Below are 22,955 nucleotides of genomic sequence, written 5' to 3' on the forward strand. Positions count from 1 at the left end.
ATCCAACAAGTATATATTGCTACACATGAATAGAGCTAATGCCAGCCAAATTCAAAAGAACATGTCTGCGTAGTCATCTGTGCCGTACCCAAGCATGAATGAATGAATGGACTGGTACAAGAAGAAGTTTTGGGTTGAAAAATATTTCCAAAAGAAGATAAGCCAATAATCATATATGGAAAACCATAAATTCTATGAAATCCATATTCAAAATTAGTTTACTAAAAAAGTTCATACAGGTTCATTTATAATTACTTTAAATAGGTTTCCTTCCCTTTATACTTTAGTTCATACATACTAAAAACTAATTGTAAAGAAATAGTAACAAAATACACATAAGAAATTAAATTTTATTGCTGTTCTTTTTTCTTTATTTTTTGAATTATTTTTGCTATTGTTATTCTTAAGTAAATTTACCATGTCGCGTATGTAGGTAAATAAGTTTACGACAAATATTGCAAAATTCTCTGTGTAAAAAAAACGTTAGTTTAAGAGGCACAATGACTGACAATCCGACAATAAACGACTTAAAAACTCCAAGAAATAAGAAAGAACTGAAGTGAATAAAGAAAAAAAGTGCAAAAATAAGAAGAACTAAGTAAAACTTGTAACGGAAGTATATTTAACGGAAGTAAGTATCATTATATTCTATAAAACAACATGATGAAGGGGTTTCTCACACATTATCGATTGTATGTCTGTGTAAACATTGAAACTGTTATTTAAAGGAAATGCTGTTGTTATCCTTTTTTTTTGTAATGAGAAAGAAAAAAAGTTAATGAAATTATAATTTAAAACCCAGCAAACATTCTTTATAGGAGGATAGAACAAGAAGAGAACTGGTGCAGAACTAGAACAGAACTAGAACAAAACTAGAACAGAACTAGAACAGAACAAGAACAGAACTAGATCAGAACTAGAACAGAACTAGAACAGAAATAGAACATAACTAGAACAGAACTAAAACAGAACTAGAACAGAAATAGAACAGAATTAGAACAGAACCAGAACAGAACTAGAACAGAACTAGAACAGAACTAGAACAGAACTAGAACAGAACTAGAACAGGACTAGAACAGAACTAGAACAGAACTAGAACAGAACTAGAACAGAACTAGAACAAAACTAGAACAGAACTAGAACAGAACTAGAACAGAACTAGAACAGAACTAGAACAGAACTAGAACAGAACTAGAACAGAACTAGAACAGAACTAGAACAGAACTAGAACAGAACTAGAACTAGAACAGAACTAGAACAGAACTAGAACAGAACTAGAACAGAACTAGAACCGAACTAGAACAGAACTAGAACAGAATAGAACTAGAACAGAATAGAACTAGAACAGAATAGAACTAGAACAGAACTAGAACAGAACTAGAACAGAACTAGAACAGAACTAGAACAGAACTAGAACAGAACTAGAACAGAACTAGAACAGAACTAGAACAGAACTAGTACAGAACTAGAACAGAACTAGAACAGAACTAGAACAGAACTAGAACAGAACTAGAATCAGTTCTAGTTCAGTTCTAGTTCAGTTCTAGTTCAGTTCTAGTTCAGTTCTAGTTCAGTTCTAGTTCAGTTCTATTTCAGTTCTAGTTCAATTCTAGTTCAGTTCTTGTTCAGTTCTTGTTCAGTTCTAGTTCAGTTTTAGTTCAGTTCTAGTTCAGTTCTGGTTCAGTTCTAGTTCAGTTCTAGTTCAGTTATGGTTCAGTTATAGTTCATTTATAGTTCAGTTATAGTTCAGTTATAGTTCGGTTATAGTTCAGTTATAGTTCAGTTATAGTTCAGTTCTAGTTCAGTACTAGTTCGGTTTTAGTTCAGTTTTAGTTCAGTTCTAATTCAGTTCTAATTCAGTTCTAGTTCAGCTTTAGTTTTTATACTAGTCCCGTTACAGAATGACAGAATGAATACCCCGAGAAGGAGGAGGCAATGACAAACATAGTTTAGTCAACAGAAAAGAGATCACTTGGACCCAGTCATCACATTAACTACAGTTATATTTACGAAATAGGTGTGCTGGACAAAAGCAGAGTCAAATTAAACTTTCACGATTCTCCAGTTCTAACGTCTAACTCTAAATGCTCAATTTCCCAGATTGATACCATCTCCAGGAGTTTTCTTTTAAACAAAAGTAAAACAAGTTTCCAATTAGATGAAGTAGTTTTTATTACAAAATTCTTTTAAATAACTACTTTTCTTCACCACTGTATTGTGGCTTAGATATTTATTGTAAAAAAAACGAATATTTATATTCTGATGACCGCAAATTGTTATATCAAGTGTGAATTGCTGCAATGTCTACTATTTTTTTTCTAAAGCTTCAATAAACGTTTAAATTTCATTTCAATATTCTATTGGAATAAAATAATAATTTATTTATCGATAGCCAATTTGCCGCGGTTTTATTGAAAAAATATAAAAACACATAAATACAAAGTAAAAACATTGATGCGCCACTGTGATTCCCTCTTTGATAGCGTTGTATGACAAATATTTATATGAATTAAAGCAGCCATGAATTAGTTCTAGAACCACACAACTCTGCTAGAAATTATAAAAAGCGTGTTGACAGTCGTTCTATAAAATGGTTCTAGGACCGGTTAATTTATCTATCAAAATTGTCGGCATCGTTCAACTTAAATATTTAACACAACGTCAGATATTTTAACAGAGTAATTATTAACATTAACAAGTTTCTGACCGACTCCAAGGCGCCACCCTTTTACACCTACATTATTACATTAGTAGACCTCTTCTACATATATATCCACACTTCTAACCTCTTAACCCCTTCTTCAGTTCAAACAAACAAAATTACTCAGAAAATTGTTTAACAATTCTTTGAAACACAACATGTCTTTGTGTAATTAACACAATTTTGTATTGTTGCTAAATAATTAACTGTAAATTGGGTTAATTTTGAGACCTTTGTAAAGATTTCTTTTTAACTAATTGAAACTCATTAAGTATGAAACATCAATGCTGTCATCATCAGTATTCTAGACGTTAACATCACCATTTTGCTTAGGTGGGAACGAATGAACTTGACATGTTTGTCGAAATATTCCTAAGGATGAATCGAATTAAACCCGTGTTGTACCATAGACAAATACATTGACATAAATTTCGAACAGAATACCTCCTAGAACAGAACTAGAACAGAACTAAAACAGAATTAGAACAGATTTAGAACAAATTTAGAACAGAACTAGAACAGAACTAGAACAGAACTAGAACAGAACTAAAACAGAACTAGAACAGAACTAGAACAGAACTAGAACAGAACTAGAACAGAACTAGAACAGAACTAGAACAGAACTAGAACAGAACTAGAACAGAACTAGAACAGAACTAGAACAGAACTAGAACAGAACTAGAACAGAACTAGAACAGAACTAGAACAGAACTAGAACAGAACTAGAACAGAACTAGAACAGAACTGGAATAGAACAAGAATATAACTTGAACATAACTAGAATTGAACAGGTTTAGAAGAATTTTTTTGCTGGGTATTGCTTACCCCTATTTTACACGTCTATCCCAACACCTGAGCTTTCTACCTAATAGATTTATAATCTCCTCTTTAACCCCCTGTCTGCCCTTTTATTGCATTTGTTGGCCGTTTGATGGCACAACTCTCTTTTACCAATGGCACATCCATTGAAACATTTTAATTATACCTTGGGGCATAATAATTGAACTCCCCATAGTCTAGACTCCAGACTGGTGCGTTTACATTTGCATTTTTATATTTATGTTCAAATGAACTTTATTACTCTATTAATTCCGTGTTTAACTGTTTGATGGGGCAAGCAATAGCGTGTTTTCTGCTCATATCTATATTTGTTTATTTTAGCAAAAATTTGCCCAAATTTCCGCATAATTTGTTAGTTTTTATTGTTCAAAAAATGTTTAATTACTTATTGCGGTGTTACAATTAAGGTTAAAGTTTTGCCAAGGTGTGTTAAAGTTACATAATTGATAAATAATGGTGAATGAAAGGAAATTGCTGTCAAGTCTCTTAGGAGATTTTCGAGCTTTAAAAAAAGTAAGAGGATTTATAAGGAAACGTGTTATAATAGGTTTAAAGTAGTCATCATCAATTTAGGGAAGATGAACTTTTGAAATAAATATTATTTAAATGAACTTAATAATAAAACGTCACCAAATAGTCTCTTGAACAATATATTTCCGTCAACATTCAAACAAAAACCCAAAAACATATTACATCATTATTTTGACGCCAATTCATTCATCATTCTTATACAACTATTTGCCAACATTCCACACAGTTTTCACTTGCAGTCAACAAAGTCATAAAGAAAACATAAAAGCTATTGTTTTCCACCAAAGAAAATTGATGATGAAAATACTTTTATGTTTAATTTAATAAAGTTTTTTTATTTTATTTTCGTATGTTCTTTTGTTTTACAAATTCTTAATTATATTTAACATGAAATTTTGTTTGTGCTTTTATATAGTTTTTTCCCTTTTATCACTGACGCCACAAAGAAGTCCTTATTACGTACATGTAGACTTTTGCAAATTACTCGTAGTCATATTGTCGTGTTGTTAAACTCACAATCATATAATTTGTAGTCAAATATTTTGCCGCCAGTTGGCGTCAAGACCCTATTTGGTCTTTTTTCTTTTTCATTATACTTCTTCTTTGATTTCATAGACAGATCCTTTTAACATAAAGTAAAAGCGGAAGTTTGCTTATTTCTCTGTTTATTTTTCTTATATGGATGGATGGTTAGTTTGTTGTACAGGAAATTAAATTTAAATTGCTTTAATACGGACATAATGTTAAACAGACACAGAAATACTTTTAGTCCTTGGACAACAAACATATGTTAAATATAGTTGATAGACTTCAATCATGTCATCATCCTGTGAGTATGATCATAAACCATTTGCTAGAGAAATAAATAAATTTCAACTATTGACCATGACATGTCAGATAACAGACTAGTATATAGTTTTGAATGTAGTTTAGTCTGCAGTTCAGAATATAGGCTAGTGTGTTGTACAAACTTTAGTCTAGTTTAAGACCATAGTTATAGTGTACTGTTAAGTCCAAAGTCTGGACTATATTCCAGACAATAGAACAGAACTAGAACAGTAATAGAACATAACTAGAGCAGAACAGAACTAAAACAGAACTAGAGCAGAACAGAACTATAACCATAACAGAACTAAAACAGAACTAGAACAGAACTAGAACAGAACTAGAACAGAACTAGAACAGAACTAGAACAGAACTAGAACAGAACTAGAACAGAACTAGAACAGAACTAGAACAGAACTAGAACAGAACTAGAACAGAACTAGAACAGAACTAGAACAGAACTAGAACAGAACTAGAACAGAACTAGAACAGAACTAGAACAGAACTAGAACAGAACTAGAACAGAACTAGAACAGAACTAGAACAGAACTAGAACAGAACTAGAACAGAACTAGAACAGAACTAGAACAGAACTAGAACAGAACTAGAACAGAACTAGAACAGAACTAGAACAGAACTAGAACAGAACTAGAACAGAACTAGAACAGAACTAGAACAGAGCTAGAACAGAACAGAACTTGAACAGAACTAGAACAGAACTAGAACAGAACTAGAACAGAACTAGAACAGAACTAGAATAGAACTAGAACAGAACTAGAACTAGAACAGAACTAGAAAAGAACAGACGATAGTCTAGTGTATAATCCTGACGATAGTGTAGCCTATAGTCCTGACGATAGTCTAGTGTATAATTCGGACGATAGTCTAGACGAGACTATATTCTACTCTATAGTCCAGGCTTAGTCTATTCTATAGCCCAGACTTAGTCTATTCTATAGTCAGACTCAGTCTACTCTATAGACTAGACTAAGATCTACTCTATAGTCCAGACTTAGTCAACGCTACAGTTCAGACTATAGTCACTTATATACTGTATAATTCAGACTATAGGCTACTCTCTAGTCTAGACAATAGTCTGCTTTATAGTCCAGACTATAGTCTAGTGAATAGTCCTGACTCCAGTCTAGTCTATAGTACTGACCATTGTTCAGTCTATAGCGTAGTCTATTGTGCAATGTGTAGGACAGCCTATAGTGCGAACTATGGTTTAGTCTATAGCACCGACAATAGTTTGGTCTATAGTCCTGACTATAGACGAGTTCTTACTTAATATGCTGTTTAAACAATAGGCAAATCTCCAGCAATTAGTGCATGGAAATGGTGTAGTTCTAATTTACTAGAACACGTCCTGCTTTCTATTTAGTATTCCGTGTAACTACTACATACATTGTACATGTATTATGTATGTGTTTGTGAAAAATTTATTTACAAGTTTTCATTTTATGTCTTGACAGGATATTGTATTTTAATTTGCCTTGTTTTAGAACACGCATACACTCGATGCTGGTAACCATATAGTATTCTCAACCCCATTTTTTAGCCGCCCAAAAAGTCATAAATTTTTGGCGTCACAGTTTTATGTCACTTTCAGCAAAATGAACAAATAAGTAAAGTCAGTTTGTCTCCTAGTTTCCATTAAAAAAATTTACTGCTTGAAGTCTGTCTGTCTAGAGGGTCAAATGTTATTTACGCGCTTTTTTCTTCATTTTATAGTTCGTCATATAAAGTTTGATTTTTATTATATTTTTGTTTTGTTTTTAAAACAAAGTACTTTTGTTCTTAATATTTATTGTTTTAGTAATTTAAGAAAAATTGCATTTTAACGACAGCTATTTAAAATCATTGAAAATTTTATTTTATTTGAAAGTTGGAAAAGTTTTGCTGTGGCAAATATTATACAAGTGATGATGTTATTCGGTAGTGGGATCAATAAAGGATGCCAATTATTATTAAGGGGTCATATGTTGTAACCAATGCCAAGAAACGCCAGTACTCTTAGACGGAGATGATGTCACATATTCGTATATATGATTAAACAAAGAAAGCTCGAATCGCTAATATATCGGATTATTTTTCTTAATACTGTATTTTTACATCAAATTTAATATGAATCTTTTAAGTCTCTTCTTTCTCCATTATGTCTTGTTTTAATTTATGTACAACATTTTTTTCCATAATTTAATCCTTTTCATTACTGTCACTTACATATTACACTTTCAATTGTAATGAAATTCCGCAAAATTTATTTCGTACGCTTTTCTTGTCATAAAATATGAGTTAATTAATTTAATTTTTACATTGTATGTACGAACATGATTAATGTAAGTTTTCCCTCTTATTACAAACAATATATTCATTCATTCATTCATTCATTCATTCCTTCATTCAGTCATATTATGACAATCATATTACTACTTACAACAAAGATAATATGTCTACTAAATTTAACGCCTCATAATGTGGCATACCACAAAACAAATCATTTAGACATTGGCACACACGCTCACGCATAAAACACATACATACACACTTATAAAGAAGAAATTACTTTTGAAACATTTTTTTTACAATACCGCTGCGCTGCTCTCAGTCCGTAGCCATAAAACTAAATTGTCACTTTATCGTCCCATTTAAAGCAATAAGTTGACAAGTTTTTGTTGTAAGGCCCAAGAACGTTTAGGGAAAAAGAAGTAAGGGTCCTTAAATGTTAATCGGTTAACAGAAAAATATAAGGATATAAATGTGTAATTATTTTAACCCTAAAAATTTTTGCTTGGGAAATTTGGAGCCTTTTTTACTAAAAAAAAGTCTATTGACTAGTCTACACTATAGTCTAGTATATCGCCCAGACTTTAGTCAAGTTCATAGTCCAAATTTTAGTCTAGTCTATAGTCTATTCTCTATAGTTCAGACTTTAGTCTATAGTCCAGTCTACAGTCCAGACATTTATCTAGACTATAGTTCAGAATTTAGTCTAGCATATAGCTCAGACTTAACTATAGTGTAGTTCAGCTTTTAGTATAGATTATAGACTACAATTTATTCTAGTCTATAGTCCAATCTTAGTCTAGACTTTAGTCTATAGTCCAGACTTTGTCTAGTATATAGTCCAAACTTTTGTCTAGTCTACAGTTCAGTATCGAGTGTAATTCTGATTTCAGTCTAGTCTATAGTATAGACTTTAAAGTCCAGACTTTAGCCTAGTCTATAGTCCAGACTTTAGTCTAGTCTATAGTCCAGACTTTAGTCTAGTCTATAGTCCTGACTTTAGTCTAGTCTATAGTCCAGACTTTAGTCTAGTCTATAGTCCAGACTTTAATCTAGTCTATAGTCCAGACTTTAGCCTAGAATATAGTAAAGGCTTTAGTCTAGTGTATAGTCCAGACTTTAGTCTAGTCTATAGTCCAACCTTTAATCTAGTCTATAGTCCAGACTTTAGCCTAGTATATAGTAAAGACTTTAGTCTAGTCTATAGTCCAGACTTTAGTCTAGTGTAGAGTCCAGACTTTAGTCTAGTCTATAGTCCAGACTTAAGTCTAGTCTATAGTCCAACATTTAATCTAGTCTATAGTCCAACCTTTAATCTAGTCTATAGTCCAGACTTTAGTCTAGTCTATAGTCGAAACTTTAGTCTAGTCTATAGTCCAGACTTTAGTCTAGTATATAGTAAAGACTTTAGTCTAGTCTATAGTCCAAACTTTAGTCTAGTCTATAGTCCAGACGTTAGTCTAGTCTATAGTCCAGACTTTTGTCTAGTCTATCGTCCAGACTTTAGTCTATAGTCCTAGACTATTCTAGTCTATAGTTCAGACTGATCTCTTGATTTTTATTGATTATTCAATGCTATGTTGTATAGATTATTGACTAGACTTTTGAATAGTCTATTGACCAGTTTATTGAAGAGTTTATTAACTGGTTCACTAACTTGTCTATTGTCTGGGCCATTAACTAGTCCACTGACTTTTGACCAATCTATTGATTGGACTATTGTCTAGTCCATTTTTAACTGGTCTTTTGAGTAATGTATTGACTGGTCCAGTGACTAGTCTATTGAATAGTCTATCTACTGTTATATTAACTATTGACTAGATGATTGACAAGTTTATTAATCCTTTGACTGTCCTAGTGACTGGCATATTTCCTTGTCTGTTGACTAGCCCATTGGCTTATCTATTGACTAGTCTATTGTCTATTGACTAATCCAACGAGTGGTCTATTGATTATGACTAGTCTGTTATGTCTGATTATGAAGTCGTCTATTGACTAGTCTGTTAACTAGTTATCAGACTGGTCTATTGGCTAGTCTAACTCTTGACCAGTTTTGTTATGTATTTTAGGATCTTCCTTGCCAACTTAAACCATTTAAGGTTTAATATCATTTAGCTCACTTGTATGTTGTATGTAGGCGCAGCAGCAACTTGTTGTACAATGACTAACTATTTGCCCTTTAAACGTTTAAAAAAGAAACAACTTAATAAAATGTAAATTGTTATTATTTTAGTTGATAATTGTACCTTAAGGAATTTTTATAGAATTATGTAAATTTTACAATGATGTAACAATTTACATGATACATTTTTCGTTTCGAAAAGAGTACTTAACTTGGTAAAAACTTACATTCCAAAGTTGAGCGCAGCAAATTTGCTCAAATTTGTAATATGTTCAACTTTTTTTTAAATATTTTTCAAATTTTCTATTTATTATTTTTATAAAAAATTAAATATTTATTTTAAAATTTCGTAAAAAAAATATTAAAATACACTTACATTATAAATGTTTTATTCTGGTATTTCGGTGCAGTTCATGTAGTAAAAATGTTGTAGATTTTAAATAATATTTTAGTCGTTTTCAAGATGTTGTTTAGATGTGGTTGTTGTTGTGTTCTTTTTTTCAGAATGTAGTAAAATAAATGCTGTAAAGAGAGAAAAAAACATTTTTGATTAAAATAATATATAAAATTTTTTTCACAAAATTTTGTTTTATAATTTTACAAAAATAATTTTCAAGGTTTTCTTTTAACATTTTTAACATTTTCACATTTACACAAATGAAAGGGAAAATATAAATAATTTATATGATGGCATCATAATGTGATAATAAAACTAGAAAGATACAAATAAATAAACAAATAACAACTAAGAAACCGGTATAATTTGTTTTGTTTTATTTCTTTCTTTTTCTAAGATATTTAAATTGAAAAAGTTCTATAATATAGATTTCAAAACGTTTTCGAAACAAATAATGATGACGTGTGCCACGGTTAAGGAATACGAGTGAGTGGTTCTGATGATGAGGTCATTTTGTTTGTTTCTATCCAGACGAGTTTGTAAATCAATAAAATTTGTGAGGGATACATGTTTTAGATAAAATGTTTCGTTTTTCGTTTCTATTTAGATAGAATAGTTAAAGTATGTAATTATAGAAAACAACTCGAATAAAACTTTAATTATTTATATCATAAAATTTTAAATTAGAATCAGTTTTTGAAATGTTTAGTTTTATATAAACGTACTATAGTTAAGACTATGGACTAATCTATAGTCAAGACTATAAACTAAACTATAGTCAAGATTTTAAACTAATCTATGGTCACGACTATAGACTAATCTATGGTCAAGACTATAGACTAAACTATAGTCAAGACTATAGACTAACTATAGTCAAGTCTATAGACTAATCTATAGTCAAGACTACAGACTAAACTATAGTCAAGACTATAGACTAACTATGGCTAAGTCTATAGACTAATCTGTAGTCAAAACTATAGACTAATCTATAGTCAAGACTATAGATTAATCTATACTCAAGACTATAGACTAATCTACAGTCAAGACTACAGACTAATCTATAGTCAAGACTATAGACTAATTTATAGTCAAGACTACAGACTAATCTATGGCCAACGCTATAGACTAATCTACAGTCAAGACTATAGACTAATCTATAGTCAAGACTATAGACTAATCTATAGTCAAGACTATAGACTAATCTATAGTCAAGACTATAGACTAATCTACAGTCAAGACTATAGACTAATCTATAGTCAAGACTATAGACTAATCTATAGTCAAGACTGTAGACTAATCTATAGTCAAGACTATAGACTAATCTATAGTCAAGACTATAGACTAATCTATAGTCAAGACTATAGACTAATCTATAGTCAAGACTATAGACTAAACTATAGTCAACACTATATACTAAACTATAGTCATGACTATAGAGTAATCTATAATCAAGACTATGGACTAATACATTGTCAAGACTATAGACTAACATTAGTCAACTCTATAGACTAATCTGTAGTCAAGACCATAGTCCAATCTACAGTCAAGACTATAGACTACTCTATAGCCATCTATAGTCAAGACTATAGACTAATCTATAGTCAAGACTACAGACTATACTATAGTCAATACTATAGACTAAGCTATAGTCAATACTATAGACTAAGCTATAGTCAAGACTACAGACTAACTATAGTCAAGTCTATAGACTAATCTGTAGTCAAGACTATAGACTAAACTATAGTCAAGACTATAGACTCATCTATAGTCAAGACTATATACTAATCTATAGCCAAGACTATAAACTAAACTATAGTTAAGACTACAGACTAAACTATAGTCAAGACTATAGACTAATCTATAGTCATGACTATAGACATATTTATAGTCAGTACTATATACAAATCTATAGTCAGAACTATAGACCAATCTATAGTCAGGACTATTGACCAATCTATAGTCAGGACTATAGACCAATCTATAGTCAAGACTATTGACCAATCTATAGTCAGGACTATAGACCAATCTATAGTCAGGACTATAGACCAATCTATAGTCAAGTCTATAGACTAATCTATAGTCAAGACTATAGAGTAATCTATAGTCAGGACTATAGACTAATCTATGGTTAGGACTATAGACCAATCTATAGTCAGGACTATAGACCAATCTATAGTCAAGTCTATAGACTAATCTATAGTCAAGACTATAGACTAATCTATAGTCAGGACTATAGACTAATCTATAGTTAGGACTATAGACTAATCTATAGTTAGGACTATAGACAAATTTATAGTTAGGACTATAGACCAATCTATAGTCAAGACTATAGACCAATCTATAGTCAAGACTATAGACTAATCTATAGTCAAGACTATAGACTAAACTATAGTCAGGATTATAGACCAATAAATAGTCTGGACTATACCCCAATCTATTACCGGCATTTTATAAATAACTTTTTATTTAAAAGTAATAATTCATTATTTATTTAGTAATTATTAACTTTTTTATAAAACTACTAAAATCACGTTGTTACTTTTTAGTTATTTTTTTTTAATTAGTTATTGTTTTCTTATACTAATTTAAATTGTATTGTTTTTTTTCAAGATTTTTTACTTAATAAAAAACATTTTTAAATGTTTTTGTTTTTTTTAGCAGAATCAATGATGCGGTTGTTTGCTGTTGTTGTTGATGATGATGTTAATGATGACATAAGCCTGTTTAAATTCAACTTATTTTGCGTCTTCCCCCTAAAGTGTTTTTATATTTGTCTAAAATAAACGCAAAAATGCCGGCTACTGTAAACAACAAAATTAAGTAACAAATAAAATAAATTCTTGCTTGTTTTTTGTATTTTTTCTTATATTTTGAAATAATTTCATGTGCAATGAATGTATTTTCGTTCCTTTTTTTTTGATTTGTAGCCACTTTTGGTTTTGTTTTTATAAATTTGAAAAATATGTATTATTTGTTGTTGTTTGTGGTAACTGAAAATACATATTCTGAATAAACTTGAACTAAATATATTGAGAAGTGTGACTTTTTTTTGGTTTGAAATAGAAATGGTTTTTTTTTTTTATTGGCACATTAATAAGAAAGAAAAATGACGTAAGATATCAATTATTAAGTTAAATTTTAATTAAAAAATTTAAGAAAATTTTGATGATTTTATTCAATTAAAGTCATAATAAATATAATCTGGCAACCCTTCTTCTTAGTAGTTAAATATGGCAACACTTTGCATATTATATCTCAGACTATATATTAAATTATAATACATAGATAGATTAAATTATAATAAACTATGGACCAAGAGAGAGACTAACTTATGATCTATACCATAATCTAGTCTATGGTCTAGATTATAAGATTATGGTCAGGAATATAATTCATATTCTATATTAGACCATAAATGATTGTTCAGACTTCACAACGGACTATGATTAAAGTCCATACTAAACTATAGCCCAGATTATATATCCAACTATAGTTTAGACAAGCAGATTACAGTCGATTGTCACGACTATAACTACAGTACAATCTTCCACGATTATAGATATATTAATCTAGACTACAGATTAATCTGCAGATCGAACTATATAATAAACTATAATCTAGGCTATGGACTAAATCATAGACTTAACTATAGTCTATCCAATGATATAAATCAGAAACTATAGACAGATAATAGATCAAACTATAGACCATAGTTCTTAGACTTTAGTCACAGATTATAAGCTTAACTACTACATATTGTACAGAAGAGACTATAGTCTAGAATAAAGACTACTCAATAGTCTAATTTATAGACTAAACTATAGTTTAGACAACATTATAAACTATAGTCTATATACTAAACTAAAGACTATAAATTATAAGATTAAATACTAAACTAAAGACTACACTATAGTCCAGACGACAGAGGAACTATAGTCCAGATTATAAGATTATATACGAGACCATATTTCAAATCGTATACTCTACATAGAACAATAGTACATACTATCTACTAGTCTGTCCAAACTTCATAAGAGATTATAGTCCAGACTATAGACTTAATTATGGTCCAGGCAATGGACAAGATTATAGGCTAGGCTACATCCAAGATTATAGAAAACAAGACTAATCCAGATTATAGATTAATATGTAGATCAAACTGTATCTTTAGTATAGATTATGGACTTAACTATAGTCCAGACTAAAGATTTAAATTTAATTTACACTACAGACTAAGATATAGTCCAGACTATAGACCAAACTATAGGGCAGATTATAGATTAAACTAAAGCACAAACTAAAGATCAATCTATAGTCCTATTGATAGGTTAAACTGAAGAAATATATGTATTTACTATAGCTCATAGTCCAGACTATAGACTAGACTTTAGTTCAGATTATATAGTTTGAAACTTAACAATAATCCAGACTATAACTAAACTATAGATCAAACTATAGTCCCGACTATAAGCCAAACTACGCATTAGTCCAGACTATAGACGAAACTATAGGGCAGACTATATGCAGTCTAGGAAATAGATCAAGCTATACAACATACCATAGTTCAGACTTTAGACTTAATTAGTGGTTAGTGTTTTAGTCTGGTAGACCGGAGGTGGTGGCTTCGATTCTCACCTGTGGCACTGATTAAGGAGCGCACAACAGGTCCGATAGAAGCCTAAGTGTATTTCTTCGGATTTGATGTGTATACTTCCTCCTTTCAAACTAACTATAGACTAAACTATGTAATAACTGTAGTCTAGACTATATTTAGTCTATATTTCAGACTTTAGTCTAGATTATATAGTTTAAAACTTAACATTAGTACAGACCATATGCTAGATACTAATGACTAAACTATAGTCCAGAGTACACACAATAAACTATAGTCCAGACAATAGATCAAGCTATACACCAAACTATTGTTTAGACTACAGTTTAAACTATAGTCTAAACTGTAGTTCAGACTATATTCAGTCTACAGTCCAGACTTTAGTCCATATTATATAGTTTAAAACTTAAACCATATACTAAACTATCGTACTACAGAATAAGCTATATTCCAGACTAAAGCCTTCACTATAGTCCGGAGTACAGACAATAAACTATAGTCCAGACTATAGACTAAAATGTAGTCCCGGCTATATATTAGAATTTAGTTTAAATTATAAGCTAAATTGTTACAAATTTTATAGGGGAAACTATAGTCCACAATACAGACTACAGACTAAACTATAAACTAAGCTATAGCCTAGATTATTTATTGAATTATAGTCCAGACTACAGACTAAAACATAGTATAGCCTATTGGCTAAACTATAGTCCTGACTATAGCTTAAACTACATACAACCCGGATGATAGTTCAAACTATATGTATATAGATTAAATTATAGTCCAGCCTATGAAGTAAGAGTTCAGTTTAAAGTTTTAAACTACAACAAAAATTCTCATTTACAATGGAATGTGGAGAAATCTATGCGATTATCTTGATCTCTTGGAACTCTATACGAATTTATAAAATTAATATTTCCAATTGTGCACAAGTACCCACAATTTTTTTCTCTAAATACCAGACATTTTAAAGTGAAAATATTATAGATATTTTTTTATATTTTTTAAATAAATAATAATAAAATTCCATTTAAAAAAGTGGGCAACAAGTGGTGGCAGGCCGTCAGGCACAATACAATCATTTAAGAAACATTGTTTGGATAAATAAATGATGATAATATGTATGTGCTTCTCATATAAATATCATGATTAATTGAATAATTTAAACTGCAGTTCCAATGACAGTGATCAAGTAGCAAAAGCTAGAGGTGGAGAATGAGATGGTGATGACAGTGCCCACTGCGGCAATTTATGAAAAATTATTAGAAATTCATAAATTTAAAATATATTTATGTTTTCTTTTAATATTTAAAATTATTTAAAAATTTAGTAAATTTAGTTAAAAAACAAAATTAATTTTATAACCTTGCGTTTTTTTAACAACTATGAATCTTAAGTTGTATTTGGAATTTCATTTCAATAGTGGGAATATTTATTATTTTTTTATGAAAAATTAACAAAAAAAACTATGTACAATTGTTTTTCCTTATGTTTGTTATAACTAAGTATTGTAATTTTAAAGTTTTTTTCTTTTTAATAAAACATTTCGCAAACGGAAATAACAGAGTTTTTGTTTAAATTTTCATTAATTTTTTTTTTTTGTAAATTTCAAACAACAATAATAATAAAATACCTCAAAAAACAAAGCATTGTAATTTGAGATTAATTAGCATTATTTTTGATTTCAATATAATTAACAACTTTAATTAATTCTCGCAAGGTAATTAGATTTAACAAGTTTTTTTTTACACAAAAAAAAACAAAACCTTGTTTGAAAATACTTTTTAATGTAATTTTTTTGGAAAAATTGTTTAATGTTGTTAAACATTTTAAAATTTAATTTATTTAGAGTTTAGACTACTGATCCAACTTTTAATCGAAGCATAGTTAGTTATAGCCCTTACTATAATCCAGACTACAGAGAAACTATAGTGCAGAGTTTAGACTTAACTACAGTTCAGAATATAGGACATACAATAGGCCAGACTAAAGACTATACTATAATCCAGACTGAAGACTAAACTATAGTCCAAAATACAGACATAACTATAGTTAAGAATAGAGAATAATCCAGACAATGGATTGAGCTGTCATATCAAAAACTGAACTATAGTCCAGACCATATCCAAAACTACAGCCTAGACCAGAAAATAAGCTATAGTCCATGACTTAGCTACAGTACAGAATAGACTGAACTACTGCCCACAATCTAGTAAAAACAATAGTTCTGACTATAGACCGAACTATAGCCCCGACTATGCACAGAACTATACACCAGATTATAATCAATTGTCCCAAATACAATCTAGAATATATAGGCTAGATAACAGTGCTATTATGCAGACTATACTTCTGATTATAGAACGAACTATAGTCCAGACTATAGACCAAACAACACCAAGACAACAGACTAACCAATAGTTCAGACTCTGAACAAAACTATGGAATAAAGTATTAGATTATTAACTATAGTCCGAACTGTAGACTAGATTCTTAACTATAGTTCAGACTAGAGTCTAAACAATAAAATATAGACTTAACTATATACTGAACTATAGTTCAGACTAGATACTTAACTATAGTCTAGACAAAAGACTAAACTTAAGTCAAGACAATAGACTATAGTCCAGACTAGATTCTAAACTATAGTCCAGACTAAATTTTAAACTATAGTCCAGACTGTATTCTAAACTATAGTTCAAATTAGATTCCAAACTAAAGTTCAGACTAGAGACCAAACCATAATCTAAACTATAGTTCAGACTAAAGACCAATATAGTCCAGACTATAGACTAAACTATAATTCAAACTATATTCGAATCTATAGTTCAGACTAAAGTCTAAACTATAGTCCAGACTACGGACTAAACTACAGTTCAGGAGAGATTCTAAACTATAGATTAAACTATAGTTCAGACTACATAGACTAAACTATTGTATAGCCTAGATTCTAAACTATAGTGCAGACTAGATCCTAAACTTAAGTTCAGACAGGAAACCAACTATAAACTAAAATTTAGTCCAGACAAGATACTAAACTATAGTTCAGACTAGAGACTAAACTATAGTCCAGACTAACTTAACTATAGTTCATACTAGAGACTAAACTATAATCCAGACTAAAGGCTTGACTATAGTCCTGACTAAACACTAAACTATAGTTCAGACTATCGACTAAACTATAGTCAAGACTAGTGACTAAACTATAGTTCAGACTAGAGGCTAAACTATAATTCAGACTGTAGGCTAAACGCTAAACTATAGTCCAGACTATAGACAAAACTATAGTTAAAACTATCGACTAAAACATAGTCCAAACTAGTAACTAAACAATAGATTAAACTATAGTTCAGACTAGATACTAAACTATAGTTCAGACTAGAGGCTAATCTATATTTCAGACTAAAAACTAAACTATTATCAAGACTATGAACTAAGCTATAGTCTGACAATGAACTAAACTATAGTACAGACTATGAACAAAACTATGGTTAAGACTATAGTCAAAATTATAGTTTTCAGGACAGTAGTTTAAACTTTAAATTTAAAAAAAAAAACCTTTTAATCTCGACTATAGATTAACCCCTAATATTGCCTTAACCACAGTCTCGACTATAAACTAACAAACCTTAAAGACATTTCTATTAAAAATTACAAATTTTTCTCACAATATTCCCTATACACCCATATAATATCTGGAATTTAATTGAAATTATATTATGCGTTGCTAATAAACGGTTATTAAATTCTCTTCATTATAAAAACGAACAAAAAAAGTTAATTGTAGACACACACTATATAAATTATTAAATTAAACAATATGCCACCATTTGACTAAATTTTAATATCATGTACACAATATTTTGAAGGTCTTAATTTTACAAACAAATTTTTATTTGGGAAAAAATGGAAAGAAAAAACTAGACAATGAATGAGAACAGCTTAACGATGAATGATGGCACACACATGAGAAAAAAAATGTTTCTCTAATAAACCGAAATGTTACAAAAGAAAACAACAAAAATAAAATATAATTTAAATTAAGAAATGGTCAGTCAGTCTGTCAGCAAGTCAGTCATAATATCTAGATGGCGTCATCGTCGTCATCATCATAAATGAAAAGCAATTTGAAAAAAAAACACCCGCAATAAGAAACAAATAAATGAATACTAACGCTTTTACTGTATACTTTGATACAAATGTAGAACCATTATCCAAATATCGTAAGCATTTCAGTGTGTTGCGTGTATGTGTGTGTGTGTGAGAGTATGTTAGTACTTTTCTGTTGGCTATCTGTCTGATCTCAATTTGGCACAACTGCCAAACAAACAATCCAATTACTAAAATGTGTTTGCTAGAGAGCAATAAATTCGAATATTTTTATAAGTAATCGGTTGTTTAAAAAAACGATTTAAAGTATTGGTTCAATTATTTGTATTACAAAAAAATAAACTATATAAAATTTTCTTAATTTTCTTTTGCAACAAAGACTTAATCGAAATCCTCTGCACACCGAATTATTAAAAACCCTTTAATATCCAAATACCCATAAAAGCAAATACCCATTAACCGTTAATTCAAAATTCTCTGCGTTTCTATAATCGCACAAATGAATTGTGCGTAACATAACGCAACGCAACATTCACTAAAATGGCTTCTTTTTGCTTATATTTTATTAAAAATAACAAAAAACAAAAACTACAAATAGAATTTTGAAATTATTTATTGCTATTTTTAGTTTAGTCGTTTCATAAATAAAGAACTTGAAAATATATAAATAATAGCACCACTATATAGTATTTTTTTGAATTTTTTAGCTGTTCTATGAATACAATAGAAGATTCATTTAATTTGTAACAAATTAATCTTCTTAACGTGCAACTTATTGATTGTAGAATCAAACTAGAATTTATTCACTTAAATGGGCCATTGTTTGGTTCCATAACGGTGTTTGAGTAGTACTTAAGTAGTGTTACTACTAAATTGGATATTAATGGAGAAATAATATATACATATGGGTCAGGGAGTTTCGTTCAGTTTATATTATAGTTTTAGACTATATTAAGGTCAATATTCTAGATTAAAGAAGAGACCATTGGCTAAACTATAGTTTAGCTCAGAATCTAGACAAAAGTTCAGTCATAGTCTGGTCTAAACTGCAGTCTAATATATAGACTAGCTATAGTACCATATATAAACAGAAATATAATCCAAACTAGAATGTTATTTACACAATAGATTTATGTTCAACACAATATCTAGAAGCACTATAATATAGTCTATAGTCTAGACTATAAGTGTAGGCTATAGTCTACTAGCCAAGTGTCTACGCTATAGTCAAGTCTATAGTCTGAACTATAAAGTAGTCTATAGTCCAGTTTACAGCCTGGGCTATTGTCAGGTCTATAGCATGGAGTTAATTTTAGTCTATAGTCTGGGTTACACTCTAGTATAGTCTTGCCTATGGTCTAACATAGATTCTAGTCTATAATCCGTACTATAGTCTAGTCTATAATCGGGACTATAGTATTGTCTTTAGTCTAGACAATAGTCTTGTCTTTAGTCTGGACTATAGTCTTGTCTTTAGTCTAGACCATAGTCTTGGCTTTAGTCTGGACTACAGTCATGTCCTTCGTTTGGACAATAGACTTGTCTTTAGTCTGGGCCATAGTGGAGTCTAAAGTCTGGATTATAGTCGAGTCTATAGTCTGGTCTATAAACTAGTCTATAGTCTAGTTTACAGTCTAGACATGGAACACAGTCTAGTCTATAGTCTAGACTATAGTTTAGTCTTTAGTTTGGACTATAGTGAATTCTATAAGATTATAGTTAAGTCTATAGTCTAGGCAATAATCTAGTCATTCGTCTGGACTATAATTTAGTCGATGGTCTGGACTGTAGTCTTGTCTATAAATGGTACTATAGTCTAGTCTATAATCGGGACTATAGTATAGTTTATAGTCTGAACTATAAACTAGACTATAGTCTAGTATAGACTGTAGCCTAGTCTACAGTTTGGACTATGGTCTAGTCTTTGGTTCGGACTATAGTTTAGTCTATAGTATAGAGTGTAGTCTAGTCTATAATCGGTCATACATAGTCAAGTCAAATCCGACTATTCTATGGTCTGAACTATAGTCTAGTTTCTAGTTTAGTCTGGTTTCTAGTTTAGTATATGGTCTGGACTAAAGTTTAGTCTGCTCTGGACTTAAGTGTAGTCTAAAGTCTGGACTTTATTCTAGGCTATAATCTAGACAATAGTGTAGTCTATAGTCTTGACTATAGCCTAGTCGTTAATCGGTGCTTTACATTATAGTCTAGTCTGTAGTCTATACTATGGTGTATTCTATAGTCTGTACTATGTTGTGGTCTATAGTCTGGACTATGGTGTGGTCTAAACTATAGTCTATTATATAATTTAGACTAAAGTGCAGTCCATAGTCTAGAATATAGTGTAGTGTAGACTATAGTCTAGACTATGATATATTCTATTGTTTAGTCCATAGATATGATAATAGTGTTGTTTATAGTTTTTGCAATAGGCTAGACTATAGTCCGGTCCAATCTATATAGTGGACTACTGTCTAGGATAAAATATGAACTATAGTGTAGTCTGTAGTTTTGACAACAGTCTAGTCTACAGTCTGGTCCAGTCTATATTGTGAACTATTGACTAACGTAAAGTCTGGACAATAGTCTGTACTATAGTACAGTTTATTTTATTGATAAATGAATGTAATTCTCAAGACCCCTACTCGTATAAAAAATTAAAACAATTTCCTTTTATAAAAAAAACTCAATAAAAATTTAAACAATTAATTAATGGAAAAAGTAAATTACTAATTGTAAATTGTAGTTAAACTATAAAAACTTAACTTGAAAACAACAACTGCTGTTAATTTAACAAAAGTTTCACCCAAGATAGACAATAATAAAATAAAATGTAGAAAAAAAAAAAACTACAACAAAAATAAGTAAGTGGAAATTAGTTTTAGAAAGTTTAAAAAGGGTTCAATTGAAAATTGATGGTCATCATACATGAGGCAGCAATAAAAATCAATTGAATGGGTTGGACGGAAAATGTTAAGACAGCAATTTTCAAATTGTAGGTTTTTTAAAATGTTTTTTTTTTTCATTTTTATGAGCTGAAGAACTGACTATAGAAACCATCATAAACTTGCAACAAACTTTTTATCAGGCATTAAACAGACACGGATGCCAATAGCAATCGTCTTTTTTCCCCTTTGTTTTCATTCATGATCATCATGAGCAATTGCTGCTGGTGCTGCTGTTGCAATAATGTATTTAATCACAATTATTGTTTGTTTGATATATTATAAGTTTTTCTTTTTGTTTTTTTCGAAACTTTTGATGTGATTTTCAATAGACAAGACAATTGTTCAAATATGTATATGGAAGGCAGTTTGGAGTTTATTTAGTAATGACTATGGCCAGAGTACGGACAGTCAAATATTCTTTCTTTTCTCTTCTCTTTCTACACCATCAGTCATTCACCAAATAAACGTAACATTGTTACAGCAACTATTGATTTTTATTAAAGGCAACAACTAGTTGCGTGTTGCAAGCTATTTGTGTATGTAGTTTTACATGCAGTAAATGTGTGTATATGTATGTATGTTGTTTGCAACATGTACAGTTTTATTGTTTTTGTTTTGTTTAAAATTTTTAATTGTTTTTACAATTGACTTCATCTTCACCATCATCGTCAAATAAACCAACAACATGATCATCAAAAAAACTGCCAGAGAAGTATGGAAAACAAGGAAAAATTTTTTAAACAAATTGAAATGTCAATCAATCATGAAAATTTTAAAAGAAAATAAAACAATAACAACATTAATATTTGTATCGTTTTAAATGATTTATTACTGCGTATAAAGTATGAGAGAAAAAACAAACCAACATATTGTACAAATACTTGCAACATTGTGTGGCTTTAATAAAACACATACATACATACTTTAATTTCAAAATTTTATAAGCCTACCAACTAATATATGCCGCAAATGTTAATGACAGCTGTCAGAGTATTGAAAGTGCCCTAGATTATGAAGCCAAAACCTGACGATCATATAATCGTCAATCTTTATTACTATAGTAACTATGGTAAAGTTTGGACTAAGAACTACTCTAAAGTTCAGACTATAGACTACTGTATTCCCAAACATAGAATAGACTAAGAACTACTCTAAAGTTCAGACTATAGAATACTGTATTCCCAAACATAGAATAGATAAATGGAACGACTATAGATTTCAAATAAGACCATAGACTAAACTATAGACTAGACCAGATTATAGACTAGATCCAGACGCGCCTGATCTAGTCTATAGACTAGATTATATTCTGGATTACAGTCAAACCTACTGTCTGGTTTAAAGTCTAGTCTATAGTCTGGACTATAGTCTAAACTATAGTCTGGATTATAGTCTAAACTATTGTCTTGATTATAGTCTAGGCTACAGTCTATTAGCTGATCTGTCTTCTAATCTATTTCTAGTCTATAGTCTAATCTAGTCTATAGTCTAGTCTATAGTCTAGTCTATAGTCTAGTCTATAGTCTAGTCTATAGTCTAGTCTATAATCTAGTCTATAGTCTAGTCTATAGTCTAGTCTA

The 22,955-nt window shown here is 30.2% G+C and overlaps 1 protein-coding gene across 5 annotated transcripts in view; it reads right to left on the reverse strand.

Moving 5' to 3' along the window:
- LOC111677581 (protein 4.1 homolog) overlaps positions 1 to 22,955 on the reverse strand; it is a 94,402-nt gene that overhangs the window by 28,116 nt on the left and 43,331 nt on the right. For all 5 annotated transcript variants that reach the window (XM_046954995.1, XM_046954997.1, XM_046954996.1 and 2 more), the window contains exon 2: positions 9,685 to 9,830. The gene's annotated coding sequence lies outside the window, so the exon portion shown is untranslated. The remainder of the gene's footprint in view (positions 1 to 9,684; positions 9,831 to 22,955) is intronic.

The sequence above is a fragment of the Lucilia cuprina genome, chromosome 6, assembly GCF_022045245.1.
Source record: "Lucilia cuprina isolate Lc7/37 chromosome 6, ASM2204524v1, whole genome shotgun sequence".
Lineage (NCBI taxonomy): Eukaryota > Metazoa > Arthropoda > Insecta > Diptera > Calliphoridae > Lucilia > Lucilia cuprina.